At 37.8% G+C, this 16,509-nt stretch overlaps 1 pseudogene; it reads right to left on the bottom strand.

Annotated features, from left to right (window-relative positions):
- Positions 1 to 2,440: 2,440 nt before the first annotated feature.
- The window catches only part of LOC111821451 (40S ribosomal protein S15 pseudogene), a 148,670-nt pseudogene continuing 134,601 nt past the window's right edge, over positions 2,441 to 16,509 (bottom strand).

The following is a 16,509-nucleotide window of genomic DNA, read 5'->3' as shown; positions in this document are numbered from 1 at the left end:
TTTTTTTTTTTAAATCCCTGCGAAAGGGTGCATGCATGTACTTATCTTAGCCTCTTGGGAGCTGCTCTTCACTGGTTCAGAGTGACTAGGCAGAATCTCTGCTGCCGGGTCTCTCTCGATGTGGAAACTGGTTCCTGAGCATGCGCACAACACAGCTATTTGCCTGCTTCACCGCGCGGACCGGCGTGGCTGTGGTGCTGAAGTTTTGCCGCCCCGGCTCTGGCCCTCCTCACCTCTTCCAAACAGTCTCCCTCTCCTGTATCACTCAGACGGATTTCTTAACCTTGCCTTGTTCAGGGCTGCCAGATGTTCACGTAGATTCAAATCACTTGTTTTTCCAGGTCTTTGTTGTAAGAGGGATATAGGAAGCGTCTAACTACTCTGCCATGTTGACCAAACCTCCGGTCTTCAGTGTTGTTATTGTCATCACCATGACCATTATTGTCATAATCTTCAACGTTATCATTGATAATCATATTTGATTACTTTTAAAGCTGTAACTATATGATATCACAGCTATAGGTTTGCTTAATTCAGTCATTCGAATAAACCAAATTCATTTTTTAAATTGAATAAATGTGACCAGATCAGTCAAGTTGTCCATAAATAGACAACCTTATTCCTTGCTGTTCTCATTCTGATTATAATTCTTTGCTATTGCTTACAGCTGACCAACCCTCTAAATACTTGCAAAACCTTACATCTAGCACCTTTTTTCATATAAAGGTGTGTGTGTAAACCCTCTTATAATAAATAATACGCCCCTTGATTCTTGGGGTTGGAAAGGACTCTTTATGTTACCCAGCTTATCACTTAATAGTTTTTTGGTTTAATAAGGATGGTTTTGTCTCATGGAGATTGTCATGCTATGCTTACTTCACCTGTTCTTTTATTGAGAGATCATCTCCTTGGGTACAAATGTTCATGTAAGACCTTCAATCTCAACAAATTAAAAATAAATTATTGACATGCCAGTTCTTCAAACATAACTATTGATTTCCAATTTGATTTACTTGGTAGCAGTGGAGAAAAAGTGTGTGATTAGGTCATTGCGATTTAAAGAAAACAGCTGTTTAATAAACTTAATAATAGCTGTATTTGTTAGCACTTCCTTTGTAACAGGTATTAAGTTATTTACACATAATAACTCATTTAATCTTTTAACAACTGTATTTTATTATTTTCCTATTTTACCAAGGATGTTGTTAAGACAGAATTTAATTGCTCAAATCTAAAAAGTAGTAAAGCCAAAATTTGAACTCAGCTTGTCTTGTGCCAGAGTTCATGTTTGTACTTGTTGTACCACACTAGCCTGGACTCTTTATTTAAAAATCAGCTCATATTCAATGAGATTTTTGACTCATTGTGGGGAGAAATTTACATTTGTATTTTGCTTATAATACTAACATTGAAAAACTATGAGATTTGCATGAGATGGATGATGGAACGGAAAATATTAATTTAACAGAGAGGGATTTACTGCCTTCCCTTTCTCTATAGAGTGTTTTATTGGGAGAATTGGAGAATGCAGTAGTAGCAGGATTTTCTTTGTGGAAGAAAAAATTATATGCATGTAAAACAAAAGTGTGTGTGTGTGTGTCTGTGTGTGTCTGTGTGTGTGTAGGGCCGTGAACAGGTGGCTGCAGAGGCAGCTAAGATATGGGAGATACTGAGTGAGAAAGAGAGGGGGAAGATGGGAAGGAGGATTTTTAAGTATTTTACTTTTTTCATTATTAGTATAATTCTATTTTTAGCGTTTTCTTGAAGGTACATTGAAGATTTTAACTGATTTTTAATTATTTTTAGAAACGAGACTAAGGTTTCTTGGGATGCAACTGAACCTAAAGTTATAGCAAGAAGGCCTAACTAATATGGTTTACAAAATTTTTACAATAGTACTACTATGGCTAATAATAAATATGATCACAACAACATTCTTCTGTCTAAAATGTAGCTCATTTTTTAAATATGACTTAATTTATTTTTCAGAGAAACTCCATATTGTTAGTCTTATCCTATTTCACCAATGCCCTTTCCCATACCTTGGAATATTTAATAACTGCTTTAGCCAGTTGCTACATCATTAGTTATTGGTGTCAGAATTTAAAACACTGATGCCATTATTGTGTGATAATAATAGTAAAAACAAAACCAGTTGCCTTGGAGTAGATTCTAACTCACAACTACTCCATGTGTGCCAGAGTAGATCTGTGTTTCCTAGGTTTTCAATGGCTGATTTTTCAGAAGTAGGTAAGTCTTTCTTCAGTGGCCTAAACCTGGGTGGACTCAAACCTCAATCTTTTGGTTAGCAGCCCAGTGCATTTGCACCACTCTGAAAATAATAGCTTTTTTTTTTTGGTAACTAGAACGTTTTATGCTCCATGCTAACTTTGTTTTTTTGTTTTTTCACAAAAGTCTGTGCCTTTAATGGCAGGCAGGGCTACTTCAGAGGGATGAAGATGAAGCAGGAGGAGTGGGGTGGTCCCAGGCCAGGCCTGCGTGCTTCACGGGCTTGTAGGTGAAGGAGAACGAGCTCAGGTGGTGGCCAATTATTTCTGGCTTGATTTCCACCTGGTTGAAGGTCTTGCTACTGTAGGCGCCCACCATGCTGCGCACCATCTGGGGCAGAATGATCTGCGCAGGTGCATCTTTCCCACTTTCCGCTTCTCCGTGGGCAGGGCCTCCTTTTTGACCTTGTGCAGCCGTTTCAGCAAAGAGTGTTGGTTCAGACACAGGCAGAGGTGCTTCTTGGACTTGTCCAGCAAGTGATCAAGGTCCACGCCGAGGTAGGTGAACTTGCAGAAGTTATTCTGCTCCTTTTGCTTCCTCCATCTTGTCGGTGCTGCAGAAAGGCCAAGCTAACTTTTTTTTTTTTCCTACTTGTGGTAAAAGTATACACAACAAAACCTTCAGCAATTCAACAATTTCAACATGTATGGTTCAGTAACATTGATTACACTCTTAATGTTGTGCAACCTTTGTTGCTGTCGTTTTCCAAATTATTCTACCACCGCAAACGTGAGGTCAGTACCCCCTAGGCAAAAACCTCTCCCTTTCCCTTCCCTCCCACCCTGTTGTTGTTACTTGCTGTGGGGTCACCTCCCACCTTGGTAACCACTGATAATCTTTGGTTTCTATGTATTTGCTTTTTTTTTTTTTTAAATATAAGTGAGATCATATGGTATTTTTGTCCTTTTGTGAGTGACCTGTTTCACTCAGTATACAGTACTATTTTCTAGGTTCATCCATGTTATGGCATGCATCAGGACTTCATTTTGCTTCTTGGCTGAGTAATATTCCATTTTGTGTATATACCACATTTTGCATATCCATTCATGTGTTGGTGGACATTTTGGTTGTTTTCACCTTTTTGGCTATTGTGCTGCAATGAACATTCGTGTACAGATTTCTGTTTGTGTTCTTGCTTTCACTTCTTCCGGTATATACCTAGGAGTGGTATTGCTGCGTTATTTGATAGTTCTATGTTCAGCGTTCTGAGGCAATGCCAAACTGTTTTCCACAGCTGCTGTAGCATTTTACATTACCACCAGCAATGAATAAGGGTTCTTATTTCTTCATAATCTCAACACTGCCTGTTGTTTTCCCTTTTTTGGTCATTGCCATTCTAATGGGAGTGAGATGGTATTTCATTTTGGTTTTAATTTGCGTTTCCCTAATGGCTAATCACATTGAGCATATTTTCATGTGTTTGTTGGCTGTTCGAATATCCTCTAGTGAAATGACTGCTCACATTCTCTACCCATTTTTTGATTGGGGTGTCTTTTTGTTGTTTAACAGGGTTACTTTAAAAAATGTATTATCTGTAATTTTTTTTAACAACTGTAAGGTAGGTATAATTACTGTCATTGTGTAGATGAGGAAATTGAGACTCAGGAAGGTTAAGTGTCTCATATAGAACAAATCCTACTTCCACTTCTGGGATGATACCTTTTTATTCCCCCCACCAAGAACAACTAAAAACCCTAGACATCGTATATCAAACACACAAAGAAGACTCTGAAAAGTGGAAAGTAGAAGGCAGATCACTAGCAAGTTTGGAACCCAAGAACCAGCATGGTGGTGAGTTGTGTTTTTCCTCATATATCTCAGACTCGGAGATGAAGATGCTGGCAACTGGTAAGTGCCAATTGGCACAGACCAAAAAGCCCCAAGAAAAGCCTGCACTCTCAAGCCAAATAACCAGGAAAGGGAAGCGTAGCAAGACAAAAAATTTAGACAGAAACCACTCTATTCCATCCAGACACCACAGAAAAAACAGTAAGACGCTCTCCTATCCCTCACAGCCAGGGAGGTATCAGTGTAGGTCTAATGCAGAACTGCAACTCTCACACCTGCCCAGCAGTAATGACGGCACCTGGACTTCTACTCTACCTGGCAGTAATGAGGCAGTGCCCTTGTCTTCCTCTACCAGAGTGGTGTCAGAAGAAGGTTTAAATAAGATAGTTGTTGTTATTGTTAGGTGCTGTTGAGTAGATTCCAACTCACAGTGACCTTATAGGACAGGGTAGAACTGCCCCATAAGGTTTTCTAGGCTGTAATCTTTGTGGGAGCAGATCACAAGGTCTTTTCTCCTGGGAACAGCTGGTGGGTTGGAACCACTAACCTTTTGGTTAGCAGCTGAGTGCTTAACCATTATACCACCAGGGCTCCTCTTAAATAAGATTAAGAGCCTCATAACCAAATTCCCCAAATGTCCAGGTTTCAACAGAAATTTACTCATCATATCAACAACTAAGACGATCTCAAAGAGAATTTAAAAAAGACAATCAATAGATGCTAACCCCAAGATGAGAGAGATGTTAGAATTATATGACAAAAATTTTGAAGCAGTCATCACCAAAGAGGGGGAAAAATGCTTCAAGGAACAATTACAAACACACCTGAAACAAATGAAAAAGTAGAAAGTCTCAGCAAAAGAATATAAAGTCTTACAAAGAAATGGAAGACTACTATATGGCAGTCACTGTTACAGCTTTCCTGGAAATTAAATACAATACCCCACATCCTGAATCTTCCATTTCACACTTAATAAGCAACCATCTGTTGAAAGAAATTGGGTTCCTAATAATTTTGCTAATAACACCTCAAAGTAGTCCATCATTAGAGACAGACTACACTGTTCTGAGTGCATTATGCATTAGCTACTTTAATTCTTATAACAACACTCAGAGTGGAAGTCATTTTTAGCCGCATTTTACAAATAAGAACTCGATTTTACAGAGGCTAAGAAACTTGCTCAAACCAAATTGTTAGTAAGTGTCGAGCTGGCATTCATGCTCAGGCAGTGACACTCCAGGCCTGAGTTCTTAACCATGCTGAAATACTACCTCATTGAGTCTGGGCAAGTGAAGTTCTGAAAAAGAGTGTGAGCATTTAATCACTGGAATAATATGACTTTTGTTATAAATTAATGAATAGTTATTGAAGTATTGTGGTCAGAGGTACATAGATCATTCTTGCACAAAGTCAGCAAGACTTCCTCTCAGAGAGACTGCCCTCTCTAGGTTCCTAAGAACTTCTAGTCTTTGGACTTGAAAGGCAGAACAAGGGCTGACTCTGGGGCTCTAGGGGCTGCAAGAGGACTTTTACAAGTCCTTCCTGTCCCACCAACAATTCAGCCTCTACTTTGGGGAACTTCATTAGAAAAGACAATGCAGTGTGCCTATAAATGCGTTTTCTATAGGAGGCGATTTGGGATTTTTTTCAGTAATTTGAGTATGCAGTCTTCTTTTATGTGAAGTCATTTGTCTAATTGTTCATCCTGACTTCTGGCCCAAAGAGTTTTATCTGCTGCCTTTGAGAACTCAAGATCAGCTCTTAAAATAATCAAGTTATTGATAGTCATATTTTGAGGAGCAATTGCAAGGGTTTTGTCCATCTGTGTGACTCAAAAACGTTTTGAAAACGTTAAGTTGATAACTTGGTAAGTTCCTGGTTGTGCTGGAACAGTCCTTCTCCCTGGGAAATGGCTTCTGAAAGTTGGCTTATGTCACTTCCTACAGGCGGGAACATCTGTTAAACAATTTTTTTCTTGGCTTTTACAAAAATAGCTTTCAAATGATTGTTGTAGTAGTTTTAAAAATAGCATATTGGCTCTATTCCCTTCTCTCCTCAAAACCTGTCTCGGATGATCCCAGCACCATAGGCCACGTAGTGTTTACTTGTAGCCCTTCAGCTTCCTTCTGGCTAGGATGATCCTCTGGTGGCCTCCGGTTATCAACAAGTATATGCATTGTAACAAGCAGAGTCAACCAACTAGATGGAAACTTCACTAGTGTCCCCACCCCTCCACCTCACCTTCCACCTGTCTCCCATTTCACACTTACCTAGAAAGTTCTCGCACTGGACAGAGCTCAGTTCAACAGACTTTTATTGATACTTTATCTTACCTACCTATTTTCTAATTAACCCACTCTATCAAGATGGATTCCCAGTTCTGACTATTTGCGCTCATTGCTTTCTGGGCACCAGAATGGCTGCTTCTATGCTTCTGCTGTTATCAAAGATTAATTTCCCACTGCTTTACTGTGCTCATTTCAGCAAACACAGCTAAATTTTAAGAAGGGAGGGAGGGAGGTAGACTCTGAGGAATTCAAATATAATTATAGAGACTGAAACACATTTTTATCAATAGGGGCTTAAATTAATGGTTATACCTTGGTTAAAATAAATGGTTAACTTCCATGTTAGAAAGCTAGTCTGACCCTAATCTGCGAGCTGCCGTTGGCTTGCCTTTGGTGGGCCATTATCTGATGTTAATACACAGAAGTAGAGGTAGAATAATATGGTTATGCAATATTATTTTCTTCTCAGGAGCTTAAGGCAATTTTCAGATAATGTAAGCTTCATCCCCATACCTTTTACATGAGGATAGATAGAACTAATTTCATTTTCTTTTTCTAGAAATTAGCAAATTAAAATAGAAATAAAATATGAATACTAGTTTTAGAAATTGCCTTTTTTAAAGAATATATTTATCATCATTAAAAACTGTGGCAAGGAACAACATTTTTGGCCAGAGAAAATTTATTAAGGTATTTATAATGTCTTAATGACTGCAAGTGCATGGGAGACAAGTTTATAGGAATTGAATCAATCAAAGGTAAAGTTGCTAAAGGATTGTCTGCTTTCAGACTTCAGCTCTGGGATTCATTGAAACACAAGTAAAATCAGTCTTCAAAGTTCTCTTGCTTCCCTCACATCTTTTTGACTTTCCGAGGATGTCTATAGTGATATACAGCCCATACCTACCTTCTCAGAACAGCAATCTTTATCCAGCAAATGGCTATCCTCTATTTTTTTTATCTTAAATAGAGCAGACGAAACAAAACAAAACACCTAACCCGTTGCCATCGAGTCGATTCCAACTCAGAGCAACCCTATAGGACAGGGTAGAACTGCCCCATAGAGTTTCCTAGGCTGTAAATCTTTACGGAAGCAGACTGCTGTGTCTTTCCCTTGCAGAGCAGCTGGTGGGTTTGAACCACCAGCCTTTCTGTTAGCAGCCGAGTGCTTAAGCACTGTGCCACCAGGGCTCATGTCACAGTTCCTTGTTTATCCCAGATGGAGCTTTTAAGGGCTAGTGGTCGCACTGGAAACTTTCTGATATATTTATGTTTAGTTTATTTCCTAGAGATATATTTTGTTTTATAAGGAGCAGAGTCTTCACACAAATGATTTACTACCTTATGCTGAAATACCAGACATCTGTAGCAAATTAGTAAGGGGAAATTAGGGATGTGAGAGATTTTGGGAATTATAAATGAAATTTAATAAATTAACTTCGTAGGGCTCACCTGCATTCTTCCTAAAGTTTGACCAACTAAAGCTTTACACACTGGTTGTAGAAAGTGATACTCTGCTAAATCTTACTCAGGGCTTTGGTAAAATTGTTACATTAGTAATTCTAAATGAATCATGCCTCCTTATATCCATACCTATTATGACTTAACCATGTGATTTGCTTTGGCCAATGGGTGGTCAACAAATGTTATCACAAGTAGAGGCTCAATAAGGCCTTATACTTTAGGGCTACCTTGTTGAAATCCAGGTACCATGTGACAAAGCCCAAGCTAGCCTGCTGGAGAGGTCAGGTAAGGAAAACCAAGGCACCCTAATTAACATCCCCAGCTAACTGCCAGCCGTATGAATGTGGCCATCTAGGACTTGCTGGCCATCTAGGACTTGCTAGCCATCAGCTGGCCTGCCAACTGACTGTAACCATATGAGTGAGTCAAGCCAACACAGTGTGGATCAAAAACTCTGCCTAAATTTCCAACTGAAAGAATTGTGAGCAGATAAATGCTTCTTGTTTCAGGTCACTAAGCTTTGGATTAGTTTGTTACCCAGCTCTAGATAGCTAAGCAAAATATCTTCTAGAAAGTGCATTTGGAATTTACCCCAAAACTGGTTAAGTTTTTTTTTTTTTTTTTTTTTGTCATTCACAGAATGACTTTGAGTAAATGACACTCTCTGAGACTCAATTTGCTAATCAGTAAAATAGAATAATATTACTGTCTTTCTGTTTACATTTTTTTTTTAAATTTCAAAGGTCATTTAGTTTATTCTTCCTCTTTTCCAGAAGTAGAGACAGAGATTTGTGGAGTTACATGACCTGCTAAAAGTCACAAAAAATACCAGTTGGCAGAAGTTTAATTAGCCCAGTGGTTAAGAGCTACGTCTGCTAACCAAAAGGTCGGCAGTTTGAATCTACCAGCTGCTCCTTGGAAACCCTATGGGGCAGTTCTACTCTGTCCTGTAGGGTTGCTATGAGTCAGAATTGACTCAACGGCAGTGGGTTTGTTTGTTTTTTTATGTAAGCAATAACCAGTTTAGTTTTATACGCTGCGGAATAGGATAAGAATAGGATAGTTCAGATTCCAAATAAAAGCAAAAGCACGTAATACCCAGGATTGAATTTGACAACAAAGGGACAAGACTCATAAGAAGATAATATAAAACTTTACTGGAAGACATAAAAGAAGACTGGAGTACATGGGAGGCATGCCAGGTTCCTGAAAAAACATCATATTGTTAGGATGCCCCTTATGGCCAAGTTTATACATTTAATTTCAGTCAGCATTCTGATTTTTTGTTAGAAAAGAAAAAGTTGATACTGAAGCTCATCTGAAAGAATAATGTGTGAAAATAGCCAAGAGCTTGTGGAAAAGAGAAAAACATTGGGGAAATAACACAGTGAAATTATCGTAATTGAAATAGTATGGTTTTGGCATCCTCACTCTTAGATAACATTCTTCCTATTTCACTGAGGAAAATAGAAGCAGTTAGAAGGGGGAATTTCTACTTTCTCTTTCCACTATATATGTCACCCTACCTATATCTGTACCCAGATTCTTTGTGTCCTCTCCTGTCACTATTGATACATAGTTCACGTTCTTATCCAGTACCAGTTCCTTTACTTTACAATAGATCATGCCTTCTTTAGCCTGTTCAAAGACTTTGCTTTAACAGTTCTCTCGTCTCTCTCTCGCAGCATCATTTTTTTCCGTGATAAAATCATACAGTTATTTTTCTTAACTTAAAAAAAAAAGAAACCTCCTTGATCCTTTTTTATATTTTAGTTTCTACTATATTTCTCTTTCTCCTTTATTACAAATCACCTTTAAAGAATTTTCTATAATCATGATTCCACTTTTCTTCCCATTCTTTCTAGAAATCACTCCAGTCTTTGGTACCTGCCACTTCATCAAAATAGCTCTTGGCAGGTACATGAAGGATCTTTATGTTGAGAAAGACATTGATCAATTTTTGCCTTCATTTTATTCAATATATCAGCAGTCTTTGACACAGATGATCACTCCTACTTTTTGAAGAACTTTCTTTACCTGGATTTTAGGAAACCATGTTATCTTCATGATCTTCATCCAGTCTCATGGCTTTAAGCAATATCAATACATTTTTGAATACCAAATTATATCTCCAGCCCAGACATCTTACCCGAACTTCAGACTCATCTATTCATCCACCCAGTAGCACGTCTAACAGACATCTCAAACCTAAACTCTTGATTTTTGACACCCAAAGTATATTCCTTCCACAGACCTCCCCATCTCAACGAATGGCAACTCTTAATTATATAGTTCCTGAGACCCAACATTATGGTATCATCCTGTTTTTTTTTTAAATTTTTTTTTTTATTCCTCATAGCAGCAAATCCTGTCAGCTCTGTTTTAAAGATATTTATAGAAACACTTTCATCACTATCACATTCGTTTAAATCACCATCAGTTTTCTCCTGTATTATTTCAATAGTCTTTCACAAGTCTTCCTTCTTATGTATTCTGTACAGGCAAACTACACAACGAAGTTAAAATATCCATACTAATTGGACCATATAATAATAATATGACTGATGTCATGTTTTCTTGAAGAAGTGGGGAGCAGTAAAAAGAGCACTGACTTTGGAAGAAGCAGGTGTGTTAGAAGCAGCAGGTGTGGGTTCAAGTTCAGATACTACCACTGAACCATCAGTGTGACTGTTGGTAAATCATGCAGATTGTCAGCCACTGCTTCTTTTATGAAATATGGATGTGATTTACTCTATCTGTTCCACAGAAATTTTGAGAGGAATAAACAAAAACACACCTGTGTATGTACTATGAAACCAAAACCAAACCTGTTGCCATTGAGTTGATTCTGACTCATAGAGACCCTGTAGGACAGAGGAGAACCACCACATAGGGTTTCCGAGGAGCAGCTGGTGGATTTGAACTGCCGGCCTTTTGGTTAGCAGCGAAGCTGTTAACCACTGCGCCACCAGGGCTCTGTGTACTATAAAGTGCTACCCTAATAAAAAGTGATCATACTTATAACATTAAAAGTTATTGATAATATAGTTGCTATGACAACTAAATAAATGGATGCACACCTTATAAAAATTTTTCAAATGTTATAAAATATGAACAATAATGTTGTAGGTTAATAGAAACCATAACATAATTACCACTTCTTTCAGAATCTGCTGCACAAAATGAGTAGGAGGGGAGGGGAAGAAGAGTGTCGCACATCCACTTTAGATGTGTTTGTAAAGATTTATTGGGCCCAGGGAGCAATCTGCAGTCTAGTAAATTGGCATTTGAGGGGTGTCACAAATAATAATGTATTACACTTGCAGTACAATGTACAGGTGTCCAAAAGCTATTACAATCCAAGCATTGCACTAAAATTGTATGAAAGTAATAGCATGGCTGTATGAGAAGGGTACTTAGAAAAGAGCTTTTTAAAAAAATCTATTTAGTGCTATCACTGCTACCTTTAGTCCAATAAAACCATAGCAACTTGAGAAATTAAATTCTGTGCTCCCAATTCAGGCACTACTTCTTAAATAATCACTTCAAGGTAAAATAATTGTATATCGGAAGAGTGTCTGAAACTTTAGACTTAATAGATTAAACCCATGTATGAGGGATTGTTGAAACTTGGCTGAGGATACAGAGGATACTAATCCATTCCATATCATACTACTTTTAGACTGTGTTCGTTGAGCCCTTTCTAGTAAGAGTTTTGGTTTGGAATATTATTCTTAGAATATTTGGTTTGGAATATCCTGTAGTATATAGCACAGACGAGGGGCATTTGAAGCATTCCTTTTGTAGACAGCATCCTTGCAGCAGTTTTGGAGTAATATTTCTGTTATGTTCAACTGGTTAATTACTTACTTGAAACTTCCCACAAATACAGATTCAGTTCTGAATACAAAGGAAGTGATAAAGCTGTAATGCTTTTTCTATGCTATACTCAATTAAATTCAGTATGATACCTTCTACCTTATGAAAAGAAATGTTATAAGCTTCAAAGTGTTGTTCGGGTATTATGATAGATAATTTATTTTACGGGAAGTTGAGGAAGCTGAACTATATTAAGGATTAATAAAAGCATCATACTTGTCATTTTTATAAAGGTTTTAGGTTTCAGTTTCCTCTAGGAATTATGCTAGGTGTCAGAGCTACAAGGGTGAGCAGGGAAGACATGGTCCCTGATCTGTTGTTTTTGTGAATTGTTCAGAAATATGGTCTCCTTATGAGATGTCTAGTCTCTGTTTCTCTCCCCTACTTTTCTGAACCTTCTTTTTCTTTCACACATAACTTTTGAAGTAATGCTCAATTTGAATTGTATTTCAAGCTGACCCTCTTTAATGTGGAGATTTAGTCTAGACAGAATGTTCACCTGGTCAGTGTTGAAAGCTCACGGCATTCCGATTGCTCCAGCACCTTTAGACATTACAGTAGACCCCTTGCAATTACTCTTACACTGGAGTTTCTCCTGTGGTGTTCACACTGACTCGCTGTACTTTTCTCTGAGTCCCTGTTAGCTGTTGGAAATCCTCTTCCTTCCCTCTTGTGTCCCTCTGCCACCTCCTGCATAACTGCTGAGACCACACAGGTATTTTAGTTGTCATGACTGGTCCACACCTGCTCATATTTGGGGTTGTTGGTGTTACAGATACCTTTCACCCCTTTTTCTTTTGAAGGTGCCTGTGGAATTTCGGTTTTGCTATGTTACTTGCTCTCTCTCTTTTTATGGGGGCTAGAGGCCATTTAAAAACTCTGGCACCACTGTCATCTTCCCAGAATTCAAAACATGTATTTTTGAACTGGTGTGGACAAGTAGTGAATCTTTGAGGATGGAATAAAGCTAAGATTTATACACATGCCAGAAGTTATAGCTAACAGCACAGCTGGTCTGCACGCAGGACTGGAGACTATGAATCAGGCAGCAGTTTATCAATATCAGAATGTTTTTATTCTTGGAAGGCTTTCTTTCAGGCCGTTAAATCTACACTCAACTAGCATTCCATGAATATGTATATATACATATAGATTGCAGACAAAAAAAAAAAGAAAAAGCCACACACACAATATTTTGGAACTGAGAACCAGAAAGGGCTGCTACATTACCACCTGCGTCTAAAATATTTGTGGTAATTTAATGTACTTAAAACTTAAACAACCATTTGGTACAGGGTAATATAGCATATTCCCACATTTAGTTATATGCTTCCATGTGCTCTTTAGTCGATTGTTTTAACTTGGATGTGATGTTAATGGCACCTATTATTTGTTCAAGTTCGTTTAATTTTACATTTAATACGCTTACTGTTTGCATCTTTCTACCCTCTATTCTTCATCAAATTAATTCCTTCTTATTCTCTGGTCTTAGCATGAATATTATTTTCTCATAAAGGCCTTTCATGACCACTATACATTCTACTCCCAGTTAAAATCAAATTCTTTTATTCTTTGCAATAATAATTAGTTCTTTTCTGACACCTCATTGTTGTTGCTGTTAGTTGCTGTTGAGTCGATTCTGACTCATGGTGACCCAACGTGTGCAGAGTAAAACTGCTCCATAGAGTTTTTAAGGCTGTGATCTTTCGGAAGCAGACCACCATGCCTGTCTTTCGAGGTGCTGCTGGGTGGATTCAAATCACCAACCTCTTGGCTAGTAGTCACGCACTTAACAGTTTGTGCCCAATGCTTGAATAAACAAAATGACCCGTGAAGCACAGAGTTCTTGTATGTTTTTCATAATACTTTTTTTTCCTTAACCTGTGTGGTTTTCAGTAATAAGGTGAGGTCAAAACCATTGTTATAAGCACATGAGTCGCTGGATATGCAATTCAATTGATATTTGACTCAGTAGATTATTGAGATAGGAATCATAGCTGATATCTTTTGATTGCAAGACCAAAACAGTGTCATTTAATATTTGATGCTATTATTATTATTTTTTCTTTCCCATTGCTCTGCTACCATATCTGGGAACCTCTCCCCCAAAAGAGTTACATTGGGAGTAGCTATGTTTATATGACCTGACTCTTCTGTGGGTTTAGGGCTGGGCAACTAAACCTTGATTGCCCTGGGGATTTCCTTGCAGGGAATCATGATTAAGTATAACTGGTATTTTCAACAGAGAGGCTGTAAACCCCAGAGATATGGTCAGCCATGTTCTACCATGTGGACTTCTAGTAAGAAAAAGCCATATTCTGTGAGCTAGAAGAATGGTGCAGTTTTGTGGAGAGGCCAAGATGAGAAGATGGGGAGTCTTCTCTTGGCATTTTTATCCCTGATTTTAGTTTATTTCTGAATCTTAGCTGACTCTGGATCCTTGGGTTCCATATAATATCTTTGTATTTTAAATGTGCTTTTTCTTTTTTAGTATAATATAAGTGGATTTCTGCTACTTGCAATCTGCAGCGCTCTAATGAAAACACTAATTATTAGCTATTGAATGAGCTCACGTAACAACATTTATGGGTTATAAACTCTTGTAGCTCTCACTCAAGGGAATAAGCAGTCACTGTGTCTGGAGAAGAAGGTCCATTCTTTGTATGGCACTTGATGTTATCTAGGGCGTGCATGACTATTCAGAATCTGCTGTTCACTTGGCAGTTAGTATCAGAAGTGAACTTGAGATTCATCTAAGCTGTTTAACCATGTCTTCAGTGTCTCCCAGATGTGTCATTCTTCTAAAATAGAGCTCAGCTAAGTTCCTCAGTAGTAGCTGCCGAGCTCATGGAAAGCAGTGCCATTAATATAACCCAGTCTATCTGAGGCGCATCTTTAAATAATTAATGCAGTTGTTTAACTTCCTCCTGGTCTGTTATGGAACCACTAAGATATGGGGGATATCAGGAAAGCATTGGGTCTAAATATCCAATAGGTATCTCTACCTCTGGCTGTAGAAACCAGCTGGGTCAGAAGATAAACCTAACTACGTGCTGCTCAAGGAAGTCTTTTGTTCTTTTATCACAGAAATTTCCCATGGCTGCTTTCTCGAAACCAAAGTCACTGCTAGAAAATTTGAACATGTCTCTGTTATTGATCCTATGCTACAGTACTCCCAAAGGCCGATTTCCATACCACATGCCTGGAACATGCCAAATCAGAGTCAAAGACAAAAAACATTTAAAAAATAAACTATAGTTTTTGAAACTAAGACATACTTTTTTTTTTAACTTCATTAGAGTAGTGATTTTCAATTTTTTAAAATTTTTTGTTGAGAATATACATAGCAAAGCATACATCAATTCAACTGCTTCTGTGTGTACAATTCAGTGACATTGTTTATATTCTTCAAGTTGTGCAACCATTCTCACCCTCCTTTTCTGACTTGTTCCTCCGCCATTAACATAAACTCACTGCCCCCTAAGTTTCCTATCTAATCTTTTAAGTTACTGTTGTTGCTTTGATCCCGTATAGATAGTTCTTAAAAGAGCATAATTCTCAAGGCAGACTTTTTTTTTTTTTTTTTTTTTTAACTAGTTAAGCTAAAGTATTGTTTGGTTTTAAGAAGACTTTAGGGGATATTTTTGATTTGAGTTTTAAAGATTATCTCAGGGCAGCAGCTCCCTTGGCTCTAGAAAGTCTAGATTCCATGAGAATGTGAAATTCTGTTCTACATTTTCCTCCTTTTGATCAGGATTCTTCTGTAGAATCTTTGATCAAAATGTTAGGTAATGGTAGCCAGGCACCATCCAGTTCTTCTAGTCTCATGGCAAAGGAGGCAGTTGTTCATGGAGGCAATTAGTGATACATTCCATATCCGCCTCCTATTCCTGACTCTCCTTCTTCCTCTGTTGTTCCAGGCAAATAGAGACCAAGTGGATGGCCACTTGCAAGCTCTTAAGACCCCAGGCACAATGCAGTGAACTAGGATGTAGAACAGAAGCACTAAACATGTTATTAGGCCAATTAACTGGGATATCCCATGAAACCATGACCGTAAACCTCCAAACCAAGGAACAAATTCCCATGAGATGTTTGGTTGTACATAAGCAGCTTCAGCAGCTACTCTTTTTTTTTTTTAAATAGTCAACTCTAGGTGCAATCAGAGTGAGAAATAAAGACAAAGATTAGGACTTTGGTAGGTGGTAGCTATTTAGATAAGTCAAAACAGGCCAACAGTATGGCAGATAATTCCCCTCCCCAATTGTCAAAAAACAAAACAACAACAACAACAAAAAAAAAATAAGAGGCACCAAAACAACACTGTTTTCAATGTAATTTGCACCTGCCTCTTTCTGCTGACCCAGAACTGCCCTCAACTTACCAGGACTGATACACTACTTTTATTTGAATTGTTTGATAATATAAAGAATGTATTCTTTCAGTCTTTTGTGCGTTTCTGCTGTTATGACATCAATGTTAAATGAAAATAAGGAAGACTCAAGTTTATAAACTTATTAATGGACTAATTGCAAACAGCTAATTAGTGTTTAAGTCAGCATCCTAAGGCACACATGCTATAGCAATCTGCATCAAAACATTTGGAATTAAATTACTAAAAAAATCCAGAATTAACCTGTTCCAACAACTCCTAATTTTTCATGTCCTTGCATTTGTTTGTTGGACGTTTATCCATATGCATGAAAAGTCAAATGTCTTTATACTATTATGTTGATGATTGTTTTTATTCATTTTCACATTATATTTCACGCCTTCCTTGTTATGTTTACAGTCATTAGGC

Source organism: Trichechus manatus, unplaced genomic scaffold, assembly GCF_000243295.1.
Source record: "Trichechus manatus latirostris isolate Lorelei unplaced genomic scaffold, TriManLat1.0 scaffold00085, whole genome shotgun sequence".
In the NCBI taxonomy this organism is placed as follows: Eukaryota; Metazoa; Chordata; class Mammalia; order Sirenia; family Trichechidae; genus Trichechus; species Trichechus manatus.
This window is presented reverse-complemented; position numbering and strand designations above follow the sequence as displayed.